This window comes from Phragmites australis, chromosome 17 (genome assembly GCF_958298935.1).
Source record: "Phragmites australis chromosome 17, lpPhrAust1.1, whole genome shotgun sequence".
Taxonomy (NCBI): domain Eukaryota; kingdom Viridiplantae; phylum Streptophyta; class Magnoliopsida; order Poales; family Poaceae; genus Phragmites; species Phragmites australis.
The window spans coordinates 4,625,277-4,632,588 of NC_084937.1; the positions used below are offsets into that span (position 1 = coordinate 4,625,277).

The window sequence follows — 7,312 nt, forward strand, 5'->3', positions numbered from 1 at the left end:
CACGCGAGGGTGAGGTGGTAAGGGTGCTACGCGCACGAGGCTAAGTCGTGGATTCGATTCCAGCGAAACGCAAAGTATAAAAACAGTGCAAAAAATCGTCTATGACACGTGGTGAATAGTGATAGCCCTGAGTGAGGATGGCTCGGGTGAATTTTTTTTATCATGTCAAAAAACGTGAAAAACATTCTTCAGTTACAAGTAATGGGTCACATCTGTAACCCATCACTTATGACTTATAATAAATAACGGGTCATAGTTATTACCCATCACTTATGATCTTAATAAGTGATGGGTGAAGTTTTAACCTGTCACTAATGACTATATTGGTGACGGATCCTTACCCATCACTTATGACTAGTTATCCTTATATATTCAGGGTGACGAGTGTGGTACCTGTTACCCCTTATGATTATGACCCTCAATTTTTAGTTTTTTTCATGCAGTGCATCATCTGAATTGGGGGGAAATAATGATAGAAAAGGGCAACCAATTTAGTCCCAATTGTATAGTGCACACCACAGTTACTCCGATTCTATGCCCCCACTTTGACATGGAAAAAACTGAAATTTCAGCACTGAGGAGCACATGCTGCTAGACAATTGGATGAACAGATCTAAGGGAACAGTAACAGTTAGGACCTTAAAGGGACCGATGCTGGGACCAGATCAATTGACATTCCAGATACTATCAATCACCTTTGCAGGCTATGACTGAGCTATGCTTCCTAATGCAGACATATTAGAAGTTGTTTGTTCTTCCAACTTGGTTCAAAATTCTTATAGAATTATCAAAATTACTTGGTTCAATTGGGAACCTACTGTTATTTATAGTTTTTATCACTTGCCATTTTAAGCGGTAGCAGTTTTTTATCACTTGCCCAAGGTATACAAAAGGCCATAACAGATACAATTTTGGCCACTTTTCTCCTCATTGTATCACTTGTCAAATTAGAACGCTGCGACAATACATTTGTAATATCCTAAATGTGTAGACAGGCGTTCACGCATCATAAAAGCTCAAAGTTAATATTCCATCCATTAGTATTGTCACTCAAACATTGGAGAAACTTAATAAGCTACCAATTGAAATTATAACAATTAAATACACACGTGCAGATGGCAAGGAGGTGCTGTGAGGGAGGTGCCGCTAGAGTTAGCCTGGGCCCTATCCGCAAGAGAATAGCATCCAAACGGAAAAGCATCTGTGCAAGCAAGGTGCAGTTTTAAGAAAACTTTTGAAATTGAGGAACGATTTGCGTGCCACTGAATTCCCTGGCTCAAGCTCTACGGCAACACGAAGCCTTCCACCCATCATGGCTTTCATGCCAAATCAAGATAGAAAAATGATTTGGGCCAAAGCATTGCAGGCATTGAGTCACGACAAAGGCAAAATTACTGCAGTAATGCTTAAACCCGGAATGGAATGCAATTATTAAAAAATCTCACTTCAAGCTCATGTACCAAAATTTCAAACATTCGAAATGTGACACAAATTAACCCAGATACATATGCAACACAAAACACTCTCACTTGACCACTCAAAATGGATAGATGGGTAGGTGGATACCAGCGTGTGCTCAACCGTGGGAGACGGGGTTCTAGACGATGAGGTTCGGCAGGAGGCCCTTGTTGGCGAGCTCTCCACGGTAGAAGCCTTCGCAGGACTCCTCAGGGAGTAGGCAAGGTTGGGCGCATCGGCAAGCTTGGAGTCAGGGAGGCTCCTGGGCGGAGTTGTGATTGCGCCACCAGAAACCGTGGCGATTGCTCGGGGTCACAGGAGAACACAAAGAGGCCACACATGGGGCCCTCGTCATTGGAGTCCGTGGACAGCAGTGGTGGAGGAGCGCTCGCCGTGGCACGTGGAGAGAGCGCGAAGGAGAGCAGATGCCGATGAGAAGCGTTGGTTGTGGGCTTCGACACTGCAGTCGCGGTTGTGGTCGCTTGAGCAGAGGCGGAGGGATCAGTGCAGCAGCGGATTTAGGGACGGGGAGGCAGTGGGTTTAGCGTAAGGAGCGGTAATGCGGTTTCCAAATCACCGTAACAGCGGGAAAGAAAGTGATGGTAGGGGTTCATCGGGAATCTTTAACTATGGATATAGAGTATAGATCGTCTAATTCTATCATAACTCGTGTATTTTATAAAGGTATAGATAGGCATTATCACCTTTCAAAAGATAAAATGGGCATTTTATAAGGCTGACATAGCATACAAAGCGAATTCTACTGCAAAAGCTACTGACTTCTTCCAACGTCTTGGACCAGAGAGATCTTTTCTTCAAGCTCTTCACATGACTCCTTTGGGTCTTCAACTCCAGTCTCACAATTTGAATACTGTCTCCTGCAAAGTAATCTGGTTATAGTGTCAAAAGTTCAAAGAACTACAACTACATTGCCATAATGAGATGGATTTGGATTTAGAGAAAGATTAAGGATAAGAGAATTTTTCTTTGCTTTAGCTTCCACAATACCTTTCTGTTCAGCTAATGGATACAGTCCACAATCTCATTTTGTTTAGGTAATAGACACAGAATAAGTGGCACAAAGGATCGGCATTTTTCTAGAAAAGAAATATATTGTTATAGATAGGCATCATACCTTTTTCAAATCTATCTGTATTATCCTTTCCTTTCAGCTTAGAGAGATATTCTGGCTCAAATCTATTTAAGGCATGCATCTCGTGGTACAAATTCTGGAAAAAGAAAGCAACAATTAAGTAAAACAAGAAGATAGGAATTCGTCCCTCAAGATATATTTAGAGAAGATAGTGCTCACAGTTGTACGTTGAACAAGAGTCATCAACTTTTGCATCTCTGCTATTGCTATTTCTTTCGCATGCTTCTGGGATGCACTTTCTGATTATAATCTAGACACCAAAGTAACAAAATAAATTAAAAAAACTCAAGTATATTTGTATAATTCGTTGTTGAATGTCACATCATGAAAATGCTTACTTGACAAAATAGTGGTCCAGGTTATGCCACTGGGGATCTTTACAATGGTTGCCAAACTTGACAATCTTTTGGGCAAAAATTTTCAGCTCTTCCATAAAAATATCAGCCAGATTTCACATGAAAGTTATTGGTCAAAGGTGATCAGAAAGTCACCGTGGTAATTGACGCCAATCATCCAATATACCTTGTCATTAGCTGCAATTCGCATCAACTTACTCATGTCGTTGGAAACCAAACTCTGTAAACCTTCAGAAGGAAGCACCTCTTGTTTGAAGTATGTGACAATGTCTTCAGAGAGAGATTGCATAATACTGGCACCTTCAAGTATTGTGTGTTGTGTATTTTCTGGAAATTTTAATGTGTGGGCCGGTGTGGAACTGCTGGACCGGGCTGGCTCTTTGGTTTCGGCCCAGGCCCATGACACGGCTGAATATAAGCCGGCTGCTAGGGTTGCGGACGGACCATCCGGTGCTGGTCTTTCCTTCTCCTCCTGGCTTCTGGCGGCGGCTAAACGACGGAGGCCGGATCCTTCGCTCCTCGTGGGCGGATAGGATTCGGGCGGCTGTTGCCGAGTTGGTCGGTGGTGGATGCCGTCGGTTAGCAGGAGGCTGCGGGAGATTCGGAGGTATGGCTTCGGCCGAGTGCTTGCCTTGGGGCCGAACTGGCTTATATATTTCCTCTCCTCTCCCTCACATGATTTTCAGAAGAGTTTTGATCTCCTTTCTTGTCTCCCCTGTGTTTTCCTCTCTGGTGCATTGGCGAGATCGAGTTCGAGTTCAACTCGTTCTTGTAAGCCGGTGCTCGGTCCTGAGGAAAATTTGGTTGGCGCTTTGGTGCTGCACTGTCGAGGTTCGCCCGCACTGCAGTGGCCGTGCGGTTGAGGTCTTGTATCTCCGACTTCCCTCACACCGGCGCAGAAGGCAGGTGGTTGGATTTCTGGGTCAGCGGCATTTGAGCCGTGCCTTACCTCGATCTTCAGTCGTCTTCATCGACTTGCACTGTGAGCTGACACTTCTCCTTCTATTTTGACTGTATGGATCCCTGATATACATGCTCTGTGATGATCTATTATGTTGAAATTGATTTAGAATTATGAGTACAATAGGATTGATCTTGGTGCTCTGAGTAGAATTATAGACAGTGCTATGATCTGATCTCTGTTGAGTGGATTTCAGTAAACTTTTGTTGAGACTGAATCCTTTCATACATCACTGTCGATAGCTAACAAATACCTGGACATGTTGTTTGATGGTTGAACTCAGTACTTACAGATACCTTAGTCTGTTTGTTTCTCAGGCTTGTCAGAGATTTAGATGCTATGATGGCCTCTGTTCAGAGAAATCTAGTTGAACTGAGTTCATTTTCAATGAGATTTCTGTTTTTGGTAGCTCTGTTCAGGTATTTGTAGCCTCTAGAGCATTGAATACCAAGATCTTTACTAGGTGTTATCTCATATTCTGATTCAATTAGTGATATACTTAGCTGAACAGTTTGGGGGCAAATCTTCTTAGATTTGGGGCCAACTGTTGTAAATGATCTGAGAGCCATTTCATCTGTATCAAACTGATCAGTACTGTCTTACTTACTTGTATCATAATTTCTGCTATTGTTTTCGGCAGCCTTCTCAATTATGATCATGTTTTTGTTATATGGTTCTTGCTGGTTTTATTATTCTGAGATATGTATTTATATGCTCATATTCTCACACATAATACAACATTGTGTTGGCAACCTCAAAAGCAAGAATTGATATCTTGCACCCTTTGGTCTTGGCCCTAGAAATAAAGCCACCATCTGGGCTCAGGGTTATCATTAAGCAGCCTAATGTGTCTAAAATCTCCACTGCTTTGCCAAATCCAGCCATGCTGGCTGTCCCAAGAACCAATCACAGTCTTGGGACATGCTAAGAAAGGTCAAGGATTTCAGTACGTCATACATTTCTGTAATACGGCTAAGCTAAAATCATGATACATATGCCAAGTCATTCACCTGCGTTCGGACAAAAATCTGGCACAGATATAATATGAAACATCTCAGCCGCCTGGGTCTGCTGCCTCAGCTCGCTGGGTTGTTTTTCATGGACACAACCAAGTTCAGAAGAAGCAGAAGATAAACTGGAACAAATATTCACTTGAGGAGAAGGTTGATATGTCAGTCTTACTTACCATGAGGCACAGAGTCGCTTTGCTCCTCCGAAATGTGCATTTCCTGTTGGAATTTGGAACAAAGAAAATTCTGTCACAGTTCAGTTCTATTGAAAGGATGTGTACAAACAGATTGAAGAACATGGAATTGCGCGTACCCTGTGGCGTATATCACGGAGCTGCTGGTCAAGAAGCTCTTGCTGCAAGAAACAACGGTGTTAGCATTAGCACCGAGGAGCTAGTTTCATCGAGTTTTGTAGCATAAAAGAACCTGCAACTATTGCATCAACATTGTTGACTTGCTAGTTGTTACCTTCCGGAGGCAAACTTTGTACTGCGAGAACTCAATCTTGCAAATTCAGTGAAATCGTCTCATGGATCCTAAGCCTTTTCCTCTCATCCTTCATCCTTGTCATCTCATGGATGATTTTCTTTATGGAAAAAGGAAGATTGTTAGGTTGCATCAATGGAAAAAAGAAATAGTATCTTGGTTTAAAAGAATCGGCATAACTGCTGGATGTCCATCTCCCCAAAACGGGTGCTAGGGGCTTTCACGTATCGATCGAAGATGTTTGCTATTCTGCAACCAAAAAAAGACACAATAATGTATGATATAAGAACGTTTAACTGGAGGTAGAAGTCCCAATGGCACTCGATTAGGATGCCTTTACTGAAACTAAATAATCAGAACATGATACCAGTCTAATGCCACTTAGTTGATCATCGTCACTTTCTCTTTGCAGACTTCAAATGGTCTATACTTAGTTAAAAGGTTGCATGCTGTATGCTAAGTTATTATAGTAGGCAGAAATCCATACAAATCAGTTCAACTGCTCACAAAATTGTGGTGTCATTACTAAAATCTTACTGCAGAATAAGATGAATCTTGTACATCATAAGAAACACGTCCAACAAAAAATTGAAAACAATGTATATGCAATTTGTAAAATTGCAAGACACTAAAACAAGCTTAAGAAATTTCTACCACAAGATCTGCATCTTCGAAATATGACAAGAAAAGACAAAACAACATAATGATAACTACACCATATCTGAAAGTTCTAATTCCCCTCAAAACGAAAATGAACAAACAATGATCAAAACAAAAGGATAGACATTAATGAAATGGAAATGAATGTTTTGCACACCTCCATGGGGGGCTGGAGTACTCATACATCTTGCCACTGCCAGAGAATATAATAACTCCAATTTGCGCATCGCAAAGAATGGCTAGCTCCTCATCAGCCTCTTGGAGAAGGTAACTTGGCAGTTTGTTGGATCCGCCCCAGACGGGTTCAGCAGCCAATCAGTCATCCGAAACAACGAGGAGCAAGGAAGAGCATGGCGCGCTGCAGGATGGGGTCGCGGGTTAGCAAGTCGGCAAGCTCCCGCTGGATCTGCTTCGCCACCGTCCGCACCCGCTGCTCATTCGCCATGCATCGCACCACGCGCAGCGACCAAGGCGGCCGCCGCAACGACGGCAGTGGCCGCGCGGAGACCGGCCACGTGATGACGGTGAGAAGGCGCGGTGGCACCAGGGGGCAGCACGGGAACATCACCGGATACGGCTTCCTACCCTGACGAGGCCTCGCCGCTGCACAACCGCTGCATAGGATCAACGCCCCGAACTCAGGGAGATGGGCCGAGGAGGGAGGGAGGGAGCGAGGAGGAGGAGGATAAGGCCGCATGAGGGGATCCGCCGGTTTGGAAGGCAAATATTGAACAATGGGAATGGGAAATCCCATGTATCGCGGTCGTGCTGCTGGAGCTCCCGGGCGGTGCGGTGTAGCACCTCCCACCGCACGGACGCGAGGTTCTAGGTGGCCAGCTCGGCGCCCGTGACGGCCCTCAACGTCTATCTTGGGAACAGACAGAGCCTCCACCAGCGAAATCTTACCAATAAATAAAATTTACGGGATGTCTCCGATAAATTCAATTTCTCGAAGGTATTAGATTTATCAAAGTTTTATGGGATAAATTAAAATAAATTTAAACAAAATTTAAATAAATAAAATTCAAATATTACTGATAAGTGGTTTTTTACTGTGGTCCAATCTTTTTAGAATGTAAAGACGTTTATGAGAGATGATTTCAAATTCGAAATTTAGATTTACAACCTCAGGATTTTAAAAAAGAAAATCGAAAGAGAAGGGAGGGATTCGAACCAAGGACCTTGTAGAAACAAGTGATGCACTCTACCAATATGTTAGATGTTAATT

The 7,312-nt window shown here is 43.1% G+C and overlaps 1 pseudogene; it reads right to left on the reverse strand.

The window, feature by feature from the left end:
* Window positions 1-1,442: 1,442 nt before the first annotated feature.
* Window positions 1,443-6,649, reverse strand: LOC133897856 (protein PSK SIMULATOR 1-like; annotated as a pseudogene).
* Window positions 6,650-7,312: the final 663 nt, after the last annotated feature.